The sequence below is a fragment of the Odocoileus virginianus genome, chromosome 3 (assembly GCF_023699985.2).
Source record: "Odocoileus virginianus isolate 20LAN1187 ecotype Illinois chromosome 3, Ovbor_1.2, whole genome shotgun sequence".
In the NCBI taxonomy this organism is placed as follows: Eukaryota; Metazoa; Chordata; class Mammalia; order Artiodactyla; family Cervidae; genus Odocoileus; species Odocoileus virginianus.
Genome location: NC_069676.1, coordinates 11,704,173 through 11,717,425, shown reverse-complemented (window position 1 = coordinate 11,717,425; position 13,253 = coordinate 11,704,173). Strand labels below are relative to the sequence as shown.

Here is a 13,253-nt window from a genome sequence, read left to right as displayed (position 1 = left end):
TACCACAATAAAAAAATCTCCTACAGGAATGAGAGATACAGTGCTTCAATGTTGGGTGTTACTCAGCCATCAGCAATCAACTCTGAGAGGGAGCTGCCTCAGCTAGAGGGGCCCCCAGGCAGTCCACTTTTGGTGATGGTATGATGTGGGGTTGCAAGCATTTGGCTCCTTTGCCCCAACTCCAGCCAACTCCAAGGGTCGCTGTAGCTCCAGAGCTTCCCTGTGGTCTTCAGAGACCTTTGATGGGCTTCAACTTGGCTTGATGTCTTCCCCTCCCTTCCTCACTACAGAGAGTTTGTGAACCAGCAGAGCCCAAGGAACATACACAAGACCGCCCTCTACCAGACCCCAGCACTAGCTCAAGCATCTCCAGGGCCATGCTTGTTATAGGCCAGTTTGCTACAAATTTGGGAACTTTCTCACATTCAATAATTCTCAAACATGATTCACACGGAGAAGACTCCCTCAAGTCCCGTCATGCACTAGAGTTACTCAGGTCTCAGAAAAGCACTCTACTCATTATAATAGTTTTATAGCAAAAGGATACAAATTAGAACCAGCTAAAGGGAGGAACACATAGAGCATACCTCACCTGAAGAGAAAAAATTGAGCTAGAATGTTAAATTACTTAAAACTCAATATTCCAATAAAATTAGAACTAGAATTGGGGCTGTCATTCAAAATAGCAAAAACCATAAATCTCTAAGGTAGAAAATCCTAAACCCCAAACAAGGACTATAGACAAAAAAATAGAAAGTTCTCAGAGACATAAATCTAAACTGAGAAATTAGAAATACAATCAGGATCTTGGTATGGAAGACCTAAATCTCTCCAACTTATATGACCGATTCAATAGATTTGCAGATATAAAAGTCATATATTGTTTTCTCTAATTTAAAAAATATCTTTGAACTTTATGAGGCAAACAACTTGGATATCAGAGGTGAGGCATAGAGGTCAGCCCCCTCCTGAGAAGAGGACAGGTTTATATCCTTCCTAACATATTCACTTTACTTCTTTTCCTCCACCATGAAATTAGCAAATCCTCAGAGATGGAGAGACCATGGACCAAGTTGGCTAATTATCTGCTATGTGCATAGAGGTCTCAAGGCTGTTTCACTATAAATAATCACCCTGTGCTTCCCAGTTCTTCATATAGCCAGCTCCAGCCAGTGGGTTCCACACCTGTGTATCTCATGCTCCTGAATTTATTGTCTGTACCACAAGGCACGTACATGAGTCTGTCTTACTGGAAGTCCTGAGGACAAAGCCTCTGTCCTCAAGTAACACCAGGTATGGGAGGGGCATTCCTGCTCCAGCAGAGACACAGCACAGCCCAGTGACTGCCAAGTGCAGTGGGAGATACTGAATGCAGGAGGAATTGGGGAGACTTGCTTACTTACCATCAGAGTAGTGGGACAGTTAGGATAGCCAGTGGGAGGGCCCCAAAATGCATAGCTCGGCTCAGAAGCCTATGAAGCGGATGTTGTTCTTAGTAGTGGGGATGGTATAACTCGTTTAAATTTCCATTTTCCTCCCATGCTGGTTCTGTCTTCCTTGGTCATTTTTTCTACCTGATCAGGAAATAGGTCCTTCTAAAATATCTCCTAAGTGCTCGAAATGATCATGAAGGTGATGATGATGAAAATGATGACAGTATGGGCTTCTTTGGTGGTTCAGTGCTAAGGAATTCACTTTCCAATGCAGGAGACATGCATTCAATCCTTATTCCAGGAGGATCCCACACTCTGAAGAGCAACTAATCCTGTGCTCCACAACTATTGAGTGCCCATGCTCTAGAGTCCTGGAGCTGCTAACTATCGAGCCCATGTATGACAAATACTAGAGTCCATCTCTGCAACAAGAGAAGCCTCTGGAATGAGAAATCGGTGCACTGCAATGAAGCATAGTCACCCCCACCTCCCCACTAACCGGCTGAAACTAGGGAAAAACCTGCATTTTAATGAAGATCCACCATTGCCAAAAATAAATTTTAAAAATTATTTTAAAAAATCCTTTCTTTTAAAAATATTTTAAAAAAATGATAACAGTAACCACAACATCACAAAACCTTACTCGATGGTTCTAAGAGCCAAGTTCTGATCTAAGTTTGTTATGCAGCCTGTTTCCTATTATATGCATTTCACCTCTCAAAGAAAGGCAAATGCGTTATCATTATTTTACAGTTAGGATATAAACATTTTACTTTAATATAATTTTGATCAACCCCTGGGGAATAGAGTATAAAGTCAGATTTGAAAGCAGAAAATGAAATTCCATCCATAGGGTGCCTAGACAGTATCCTGTCCTGATAACTCAACCTGCATTCAGGGAGCTGAATTTAGGACAAATGCAAACTCTCTATTGGGCTTCCTTGGTGGCTCAGGGGTAAAGAATCCATCTGCCAATGCAGGAGACAGCGGTTCCATCCTTGGGTCAGGGAGATCTCCTGGAGAGGGAATAGCAACCCACTCCAGTACTCTTGCCTGGAGAATCCCAAGGACAGAGGAGCCTGGCATGCTACAGTCCATGGGGACACACAGAGTTGCACATGAGTGAAACGACTTAGCACACATGAATACAAACTCTCTATAAGGGAGAAATGACTTGAAAGGCTCTACACCTGACATAAGAATGGTAACTTAGGCTGTGAAACCCATGTGTGTGTGTTTGTATGTGCATGTGTGTGTGTGCTCTCAGTCATGTCCAACTCTTTGCAACCCCATGGACTGTAGCTGGCCAGGCTCCTCTGTCTATGAAATTTTCCAGGCAAGAATACTGGAGCAGGTTGCATTTTGTATTCCAGGGGATCTTTCTCACCCAGGGATCAAACCCACGTCTCTTGTGTCTCCAACACTGGCAGGCAGATTCTTTTTTTTTTTTTTTTTTTTTTTTTAGGCAGATTCTTTATTGGAGCTAGTTGTTGCTATTGTTCAGTTGCTAAGTTGTGCCCGACTCTTTGTGACCCCATGAACTGCAGCACTCCAGGCTTCCCTGTCCTTCACCATCTTCTGCAGTTTATTCAAACTCATGTCCATTGAGTCAATGAAGCCGTTCAACCATCTCATACTCTGTCATCCACTTCTCCTTCTGACTTCAATCATTCCCAGCATCAGGGTCTTTTGGCTATTCGCATTAGGTGGCCAAAGTACTGCAGCTTCAGTTTCAGCATTAATCCTTTCAATGAATATTTTGGGTTCATTTCCTTTAGGATTGACTGGCTTGATCTCCTTGCAGTCCAAGGGACTCTCAAGAATCTTCTCCAGCACCACAATTTCTTTTTAATATTTATTTAATTAGTTGTACCAGGTCTTAGTTGTAGCACACAGTATCTTCTTTCTTCCATTACAGCATGTGGGATCTTCAGGTCCAGCACCACAATTTGAAGGCATCAATTCTTCAGCGCTCATTGGAGTTGAGGAGTTGTTTTATTTTCAGCACCAAACCTGGGGGAACAGCTCCCTGCCTGACGCTTCTGTTGATTCTAGCACACTGTTACTTCTTTACCAATGAGTTACCTGGGAAGCCTCCACATGTCCTACAAGTGGATATTACGGATCCTACTTCAGTGTAAGGGATATCAGCATAGACGTGGAGAGATTTACACACACTCCACCTTTAGTGGGTGAAAGGTTTCCTAATTCCAGTCCCAAGTCTCTGTACCGCCTGAATGAATTGTTTTCTTTTGAAACCTTCTTTGGTCCCAGATGAGCAAATACAATTAGAACAATGGATTGCTTCTTCTGGGATTTGGTGAGTCTATCTGTGAATTAGTAGAATGGAACAAGTGATTTGCAGGGGCCTTTTACATGAATATTATAGATGATAGGGTTTTCTATGAATAATAATGCATTTTTCAGACCATTTTGTAAATCTGAGCCATGGAAATATCATTATCTTCGAAAAACAGAAATGTTCATATGACTCTATCACGAAAAGTCTTGCTAGCCAAATTTCAAGAACTTTTTGATTTGATACCTTGAAAATCAGAGTGTGCATTTGCTTTTGTCTGATATTTCCATCAGGAAAATTAGCAATTAACAGTAAACTTGCAGAAGTTTCCATCTTTAAAACTAAAACAGTACTCTTGTATGCAGATGTATTTTGGAAACCCTCACTTGTGTAGAATGGTGGGTGGTATGATAATTCATTTATCTGTGTCATAATAAGAAATTGAAAAACAAATGAAATTTAATCCTCAGGTAATACTGTGCATCATTTTATGTGTTGATATATATATTTCATATATGTACTTAAGAGATATAGGTACATAGATACATGTCCTTAAGTATATAGATATATGTACTTAAAATGCAATACTGTGGTAAATGACAACTTTATGTTAGCTGGAATCTAGGCCAATTTACAAGAAAACTACTTATAAACACAGAAGTCAGTAGAAATATTATGGGCGCACTGAAAGGAAAATACATCTACTGGATTCATGACAATGTTTATCCTGAACAACAGTGAAACACAGGGGAGTAGGACCATACAGGGATAGCAAAACCCTCTGCTTTTTTTTCAGTAATAAATATACGTTCTAATGCAAGTATTATTAAATATTTATATTCTAATACATGAAGTGTATAATAATGATGTTAATAATAGGTAACATGAATGCAATATTAATTGATTGCCTGGCAATGGTTCTCTACCCTGGCGATATGTTAATATACCAAAAGGACCTATGGGTAGAGATTCTGATTTAATTGCTTCTAGGCTGTAGCCAGTCCACAGTTAAATTATAAAAGGTCAAAAGGTAATTATAGTATGTGCATGGCTGAGTCCCTTTGCTGTTTACCTCAAACTATCACATTTTTTGTTAATCACTTATACACCAATACAAAATAAAAAGTTTTTTAAAAAGGCAATTATAAAGATGAACTAACACTGACAACCACTGTTGAAGTACTTTATCTTTATTTTAACTTACTACTTTACAGTAACCTGGTTAGGCCTGTGAAACTAATATACCTATTTTATAGATGAGTAAACTACCCAAGTATTTGTGATATTAGTCTTTGGTTTTCTCTCCTTTTGATTTTTCCCATATTACATCTTGTTTTGACTTGGCAGGAGAAATGAAGACCTACACTGCATTCAGGGAGTTCAATGTAGGAGAAACACAATTACTTGATAAGAAAGAATGACTTGAAAAGGCTTTTAAGCTGGCATAAGAAGACCAGCTTAGAGTTTGAGACCCGACTTTGGTATGGAATTTCTTGATTGTTCATATGAGAGTTAGATTTGATGAGAAATCAACTCTTCACATATGTTTAGGATGAGAGACTTATTTAAGAAGTGTTACCTAGGCCATTGCAAACAAAAACAAGAAAAAGCAAACTCAGCCTCAGATCTTTCTCCAAGGGTTTATAACACTGATAGAAAAAACCCTGCCAAAAAAATAGGTACACAGTGTTTATTAATTATTACTGAATCACTGGTGTACCATATATTAATGTTATCTTCAAGATCAGTGATGCCATATGATTTTGCACTTCTGACAATTAATTATTATCAAAATGTGAAGCCCACCAATGCTAAATATTTGTGTTGGATGTGCAAATTAAGAGACATTGATCAGACAATCTGCACATTGGAATGAGCATTTTACCCCAAGAAAGACAGATGTCAAAACTAAATAAAAGGACTTCCCTCATGGTCCAGGGGCTAAGACTCCATACTCCCAATGCAGGGGGACTGGGTTCAATCCCTGGTCAGGGAAATAGATCCCATATGCTGTAACACAGAAACCATGTTCTACAATTAAGACCTGGCACAGACAAATAAATAATAAATATTTTTAAAACTCAAATAAAGAAGAAACATAAAAGATAATTGGCATATAAAAATGGTATCTGACTATAAATATTTGAGTTTAATTTATAGCCCAGTGATTAAGGTTTTAAGTATTTAGGGTTACCCTATAAATTAAGAGAATTTTTGTACTGTATTTGAATAAGATAAAGTACATTTGAATGCTTTATAAGTGTACTTTAAAAAATTTCTATTAGGGTATAGTTGATTCATAGTGTTGTGTTAGTTTCAGGTATACTGCAAAGTGAGTCTTTTATACATATCTGTACTTTTACTCTTTTTAAGATTATTTTCCCATATAGGCCATTACAGAGTATAGAGTTCCCTGTACTGTACAGTAGGTCCTTATTAGTTATCATTTTATATATAGGAGTGTGTACCTTTCAATCCCAACCTTCCAATTTATCCTGCCCCCCTGACCCCAGTAACCATGAGTTGTTTTCTACATCTTTAACTTTATTTCTGTTTTGTAAATCAATGTATTTGTACCCATTTTTAAGATTCCACAAATATAATGTCATATTATATTTGTCTTTTTCTGTCTGACTTACTTCACTCAGTATGACAATCTCTAGGTACATGCTGCAAATGATATTATTTTGTTATTTTTATGGCTCAGTAATATTCCACTGTGAGCTCAGTTCAGTTCAGTTCAGTCACTCAGTTGTGTCCAACTCTTTGTGACCCCATGGACTGCAACATGCCAGGCTTCCCAGTCCATCACCAACTTCTGGAGCTTATTCAAACTCATGTCCATCGAGTCAGTTATGCCATCCAACCATCTCATTCTCTGTCATCCCTTTCTTGTCCTGCCTTCAATCTTTCCCAGCATCAGAGTCTTTTCCTATGAGTTAGTTCTTCACATCAGGTGGCCAAAGTATTTGAGTTTCAGCTTCAGCATCAGTCCTTCAAATGAATATTCAGGACTGATTTCTTTTAGGATTGACTGGTTGGATCTCCTTGCAGTCCAAGGGACTTTCAAGAGTCGTCTCTAACAGCACAATTCAAAAGCATCAATTGTTTGGTGCTCAGCTTTCTTTATAGTCCAACTCTCACATCCATACATGACTACTGGAAAAGCCATAGCTTTGACTACAAGGGCCTTTGTTGGCCAAGTAATGTCTCTGCTTTTTTTTTTTTCTTAATTCATTTATTTTAATTGAAGGCTAATTACTTTACGATACTGTAGTGGTTTTTGCCATACGTTGACATGAATAAGCCATGGGTTTACATGTGTTCCCCATCTTGAATCCCCTTCCCACCTCCCTCCCCATCCCATCCCTCTGGGTCATCCCAGTGCAGCAGCCCGGAGCACCCTGTTTCATGCATTGAACCTGGACTGGCGATCTGTTTCACATATGATAATATACATGTTTCAATGCTATTCTCTCATATCATCCCACTCTCGCCTTCTCCCAGAGTCCAAAAGACTGTTCTATACATCTGTGTCTCTTTTTCTGTCTTGCATATAGAGTTATCGTTACCATCTTTCTAAATTCTATATATATGCATTAGTATACTGTATTGGTGTTTTTCTTTCTGGCTTACTTCACTCTATATAATAGGCTCCAGTTTCATCCACCTCATCAGAACTGATTCAAATGTATTCTTTTTAATGGCTGAGTAATATTCCATTGTGTATATGTACCACAGCTTTCTTATCCATTTGTCTGCTGATGGACATCTAGGTTGCTTCCATGTCCTGGCTATTATAAACAGTGCTGCGATGAACATTGGGGTACATGTGTCTCTTTCAATTCTGGTTTCCTTGATGTGTATGCCCAGCAGTGGGATTGCTGAGTCATATGGCTGTCTAGTTTGGTCATAGCTTTTCTTCCAATGAGCAAGCATCTTTTAATTTCATGGCTGCAGTCACGTTATGCAGTGATTTTGGAGCCCAGAGAAATAAAGTCTCTCACAGTTTTCATTGTTTCCCCATCTATTTCCACTGTAATGTACTTTAGTTAGAATGACATTTTTAAGGGAGAATACATTTTATTTTATATTTTCCCTTCAAAAGTTGGGGGTACATAATTTGCTGTGTGCATGGACTTGTTATTTCACAGTCTCCTTACTTCGCTCATATTCTTTGGCCCCATTACTCTAAAATGGGAGTATAGACAAATGAATATTCTTGGCATCAATAAAGAAGAGCTCTTAATTGATAAATACTGCTGAATGTACTCCAGTGTTTGACACTTAAGCCTGAATACATTACTTGTGAATTGTTTCAATCCAAAGTAGCGACATTTATCCAGGTTCCTCTATCTTTATTTCCTGTTTTCAGCACTCTCTTCTTTTTCAAAAGGTGTCCATCTACATGGAATCACAGAATCTCACAGGTGTCTCAGAGTTCCTCCTCCTGAGCCTCTCAGATGATCCAAACCTGCAGCCCCTCCTCTTTGGGCTCTTTCTGTCATTGTACCTGGCGACCTTGTTTGGGAACCTACTCATCATTCTAGTCATCAGCTCTGATTCCCACCTCCACATCCCAATGTATTTCTTCCTCTCCAATCTGTCCTTGGCTGACATCAGTATCAGCACCACCACCATCCCCAAGATGCTAGTGAACCTCCAGACATACAACAAATCCATCACCTATAGAGGGTGTCTGACTCAACTAACCCTTTTTTCTCTTTTTGCATTTTTGAAGAGTCTACTTCTGACAGTGATGGCTTATGATTGGCTGGTGGCCATTTGTAATCCTCTACACTACCTGGTCATCATGAATCCCCGTACCTGTGGCATGTTGGTCCTGGCATCACTTGTCATCAGTTTTTTACCTCCCTGCTGCATTACTTGATGATGTTACAGCTTACCTTCTGTGAAAATGTGGCAATCCCTCATTTCTTTTGTGATCCTCCTCAACTTGTCAACCTTGCCTGTTCCAACACCTTCATCAGTAACCTATTAATCTATTTCATTGGTACCATCTTCGGTGGAGTTCCACTCTTAGGAATCCTCTACTCTTACGCTCAAATTATATCCTCCATTCTAAGAGTCTCCTCATCAGATGGGAAGTGTAAAGCCTTCTCCACCTTTGGCTCTCACCTCTCAGTTGTTTGCTTATTTTTTGGAACAAGCCTTGGGATGTATGTTAGTTCAACTGTCTTATCTTCCCCCAGGAAGAGTTCAGTGGCCTCAGTGATGTACACTGTAGTCACCCCTATACTGAACCCCTTCATCTACAGTCTAAGGAACAAGGACATCAAGAATGCCCTGTGGAGGATTTTCTGCAGAATAATCCAATCTGAACACTTGTGCCATATTGTTTTGGGTTCATAAGACTGGAAAAGGCAGTAAAATCACATATATGTAACAAATGATTTGAATCTGCAGTTCCATAGTGTATATATACCTATCTGGCTTTCATCTTTCAGTCTACAAATTTTTCCTCTTAGAATAGTTGGAAATAGTAGAATTACTCAGAATAGTAATTACTTAGAATAGTAATGGAATTGTGACATCATTTGGACATTCCATGTGAGTCATAGCCCATTCAGGATTTTGCATAGCACATCAGTGTACCCTTCTCAATTTTCTTATGTATTATGTCAGACCCTTGGTCATGAGCAGTATTTTTTCAATGATTACAAAATAATCATAGCTTTCTTTTTTGTTATTTTTTGTTTCTATAGGTTTCATATTATTTGCCCCCCCCCCATTTGTTAGCTGGACTTAAACCCTACCTTAAGTATATTTTTATTTCTTTATGATGTTGTTCAGATTTTTGAGTAAGTAGGTTGACTAATTTCCTGTTTAACCAGGATATTTTGGGACTGAATTTGGACACTAGTAACACAGAGTTTTCAACTAGTACTTTTGGGAAATAGGATGTATGATTTCCCAAGAATGATGAGAGACTACCTTCCAGAGCAAAGTCAATTCTCAATTTTTCTAATAATTCTCCTTGCCACTCCATCTAACTTCTTCCTGATCATACTACATAGTCAGACACAATGGGGAAAAAATAGAATGGTTTCATTTCTAAAAGGTACCAAAAGTAGTCAAACTCATACAGATAGAGATTAGAATGGTCATTGCCAGAATCTTTGGGAGGAAGAATGGGGAGTTAGGGTTTAATGGAGACAAATTTCAGTTGGGCAAGATGGAATAGTGCTAGAGAAGAATAGTAGTTTTGGGCTGCAAAACAAGAAGAGGAGAGAAGAGGGTCTGAGAGAGGGCTCTTGTCTAACACTTGGAAATGCATTGTCCAAGGAGACACACATGTTGACAAAGCAAGAGGCTTTATTGGAAAAGGGAGCTTGGGCAGAACGAAGCAGGGTAAGGGAATTCAGAACTACTCTGCCACGTGGTTCACAGTTTCAGGTTTTATGGTAATGGGGTTAGTTTCTGGGTTGTCTCTGGTCAATCATTCTGACTCAGGGTCCTTCCTGGTGTCACGCATTACTCAACCAGGATGGATTCCAGCGAGAAGGATCCCTGGAGGTCAGTAGGGTATATAGACTGCATCCCTACCTACTTTTGACCTTCCCCATATTCTTTCAGTTGGTCGTAGCTTTTAAGTTCTGCATCCCTTAGCAGGAACACCCATTGAAAGATAACCCATACAAGTGGTTACTCTCATGCTTGGCCAGAGTTGGTAGTTTCAGTCAGTGGTTTCCCTAAAAATATGCCTCCCAACCCCCTCCCCTGCCAGGACTTCATACTGAAGATAACTTCTTGAGAACTGGGGCAGAGATCTTTCTTCTGTAACTATTTTCTGTTGAGAATGAACATTGTCCTGCCTAGTAGAGTAGAAGTTTCTCTCCATCTGTTCTAAATTGAAGTATCTTTATGTCTGAAACTGATATCCACTATTGTAGTGACAAAAATTTAGCCTGAAACTGTCAGAGATATAAGTAATTGTAATAGGCAGGGTCCAAAAAAAAGGCCTAACAGGATGCCATTGCTGTTTCCAGAAAAGGAAGGCAAAATTGGGAGTGAGGGCTACAGAGTGTATGACTTTCTCCTGATCATTTGGTATTGAGGTAACAGGGCTCCAGGAATTTTGCACTCAGCCTGAAGTTACCATCTTCCTCCTGGATGGGGGATACAGTTCTTCAGAACTCAAAGATATTGCTATATATACTCAATATATACTCCTTGAGGAGGAACCAGCACCCTGCCCCAAGGTTGCACCCCCATTTGACTGCTCCTTCCCTGTTTCTGTTTACTTTCCTTGTGGCCCAGATGGTTAGGAATCTGCCTGCAATGCAGAAGACCTGGGTTCAATCCCTGGGTTGGGATGATCCCCTGGAGAAGGGAATGGCTACCCACTCCAGTATTCCTGCCTGGAGAATTCCAAGGACAGAGGGAACTCCATGAAGCTTCCCTCCAAGAAGGAAGTGTCTTTTAATTTAATTTCATTCATATGTTGACATCCTAATCTTCAGAATATGACTGTATTTGATATAAGATCTTTGAAGATGTAATTTGGTTAAAATGGAATCGTTAAACTTAATCCAACAAGAAGAGATTTGGATACATGCATACAGAGGCAAGACCACATGAAGAAACACAGAGAATATGGCCAGCTGCAAGCCAAGAAAAATGGCCTCAGAAGAAACCAGTCCTGCTGACACTTTGAACCAGGCTTCCAATCTCCAGAACTGTGACAATAAATCTGTTATTAAGCCACCTAATCTGTGCTACTCTGTTATGACAGCACTAGCTTCCCAGGGGCTCAGATGGTAAAGAATGCCTGCAATACAGGAGACCTGGGTTCAGTCCCTGGGCTGGGAAGATCCCCTGGAGAAGGGCATGGCAACCCACTTCAGTATTCTTGCCTGGAGAATCCCCATAGACAGAGGAGCCTGGTGGGCTGCAGTCCATGGGGTCACAAAGAGTCGGACATGACTAAGTGACTAAGTACACAGCACAGCAAACTAATACAGTGTACAAGCCCCTTCACCACCAGCACAAGAATTCAAGGAAACATTTTATAGCACCCATGTTTGTGAAGGGGAGGATTTCTACTCAGGAGAAAAATGGGTCCTGCCATTGTAGACAGAGTGTAGGATCCCAGGGAAAAAGTGCTGGGTGAGAATTCATACAAACATATATGTGAACATGTCAAAAAAGAAAGTCCGGGTTTGTTGGGGGACACGAGGGTCTTGGTTTTAATCTTATGTCTCTCCTCACTGCTTCTCCTGTAAGAAATGATAATGTAGTGATCTCAAAGAGACTGTGTTTCCTGGCTGACATCACTAAAGTCTGGTACTTGGTATTAATATCTCCCATAGATCTTGAAGACAGAAGATCTGTCCTCAGAAGGACCAGACAAACTGGTTGAGGCAACGGGCTCCAGGCCAAGAAATATCATCTCTGGAAGGAGGTTCAGGTCTCCTCCTGAGCGAGGACTGTTAAGTGAGGTGGTCACTGGCAGACTCTTGCAGTCTCTACATTCCTGGGGATCAATAACTAAAGCTCCTCATTAGACAAGCTATTTTAGTATCATGCTGACCCCTGGACCTTCCAGATCAAGACTCTAGAATGGATGAGTTTATGATGGCCAATGTCTGACCCTCTGAGGCAAGGTAGCTGCACACCATCTACTTCTTTCCAATTCTGTTTGGACAGCTTTGTTTCAATCAACATAGGTAGTTAATCCCTTTTCAGAGTTCATATTCACCTTTTCCAACTTTGGCACAGTAATTTCATTGTACATTTCCTTTTTCTTAGTTTGTTGAGAAATAATTAACACACATCATTGTATAAGCTTGAGGTATATAGCAGATAATTTGATTTACATATATTGTGAAATGATTATCACAACAGGTTCAGCTAACAGTCATAATCAAGAGATACAATAAAAAGACAGAAAAAAGAAAGAAAATACATTTTCTTACTTTCAAGATTTACTCTAACTACTTTCCTATAAATCATACGTCAATGTTAAGTAGTGTCATCATGCTGTACATTGCACCCCTAGTGTTTATTTATGTTTTCTGAGGTGTAGATGATTTATGTTATTAGATTAGTTTCAGTTGCACAATGTAGTCATCCAAAATTTTTATAAATTAATCTGCATTTAAAGTTATTATGTATTTTATTGGGGTATATGTTGTGCTGGTTTCTGCTGTACAATGAAGTGAATTATCAAATATTGGCTACATTTACAGTACAATATATCCTTGTAGCTCATTTATTTTATACATAGTAGTTTGTACCTTTTAATCCCTTGCCAATTTCTTGCTTCTCCTACCTTATTCTTCTCACTAGTAACAACTGGGTGGTTCTCAGTATCTGTGAGTCTGCTTAATTTTGTTACATCCACTCATGCATTTTATTTTTTAGATTCCACATGTAAGTGATAGCATACTTTGTCTTTCTCTCTGTGACTAATTTCACTAAGCATAGTACCCACCCCGCCAAGCCCATTCATGCTGTAGCAAATGGCAAAATTTCATTCCTGTCTATGGCTGAGTAAT

General features: G+C 39.5%; 1 pseudogene; it reads left to right on the top strand.

The window, feature by feature from the left end:
- The first annotated feature begins 8,140 nt into the window (after positions 1-8,140).
- LOC110134235 (olfactory receptor 7E24-like) lies at positions 8,141-9,105 on the top strand (annotated as a pseudogene).
- Positions 9,106-13,253: the final 4,148 nt, after the last annotated feature.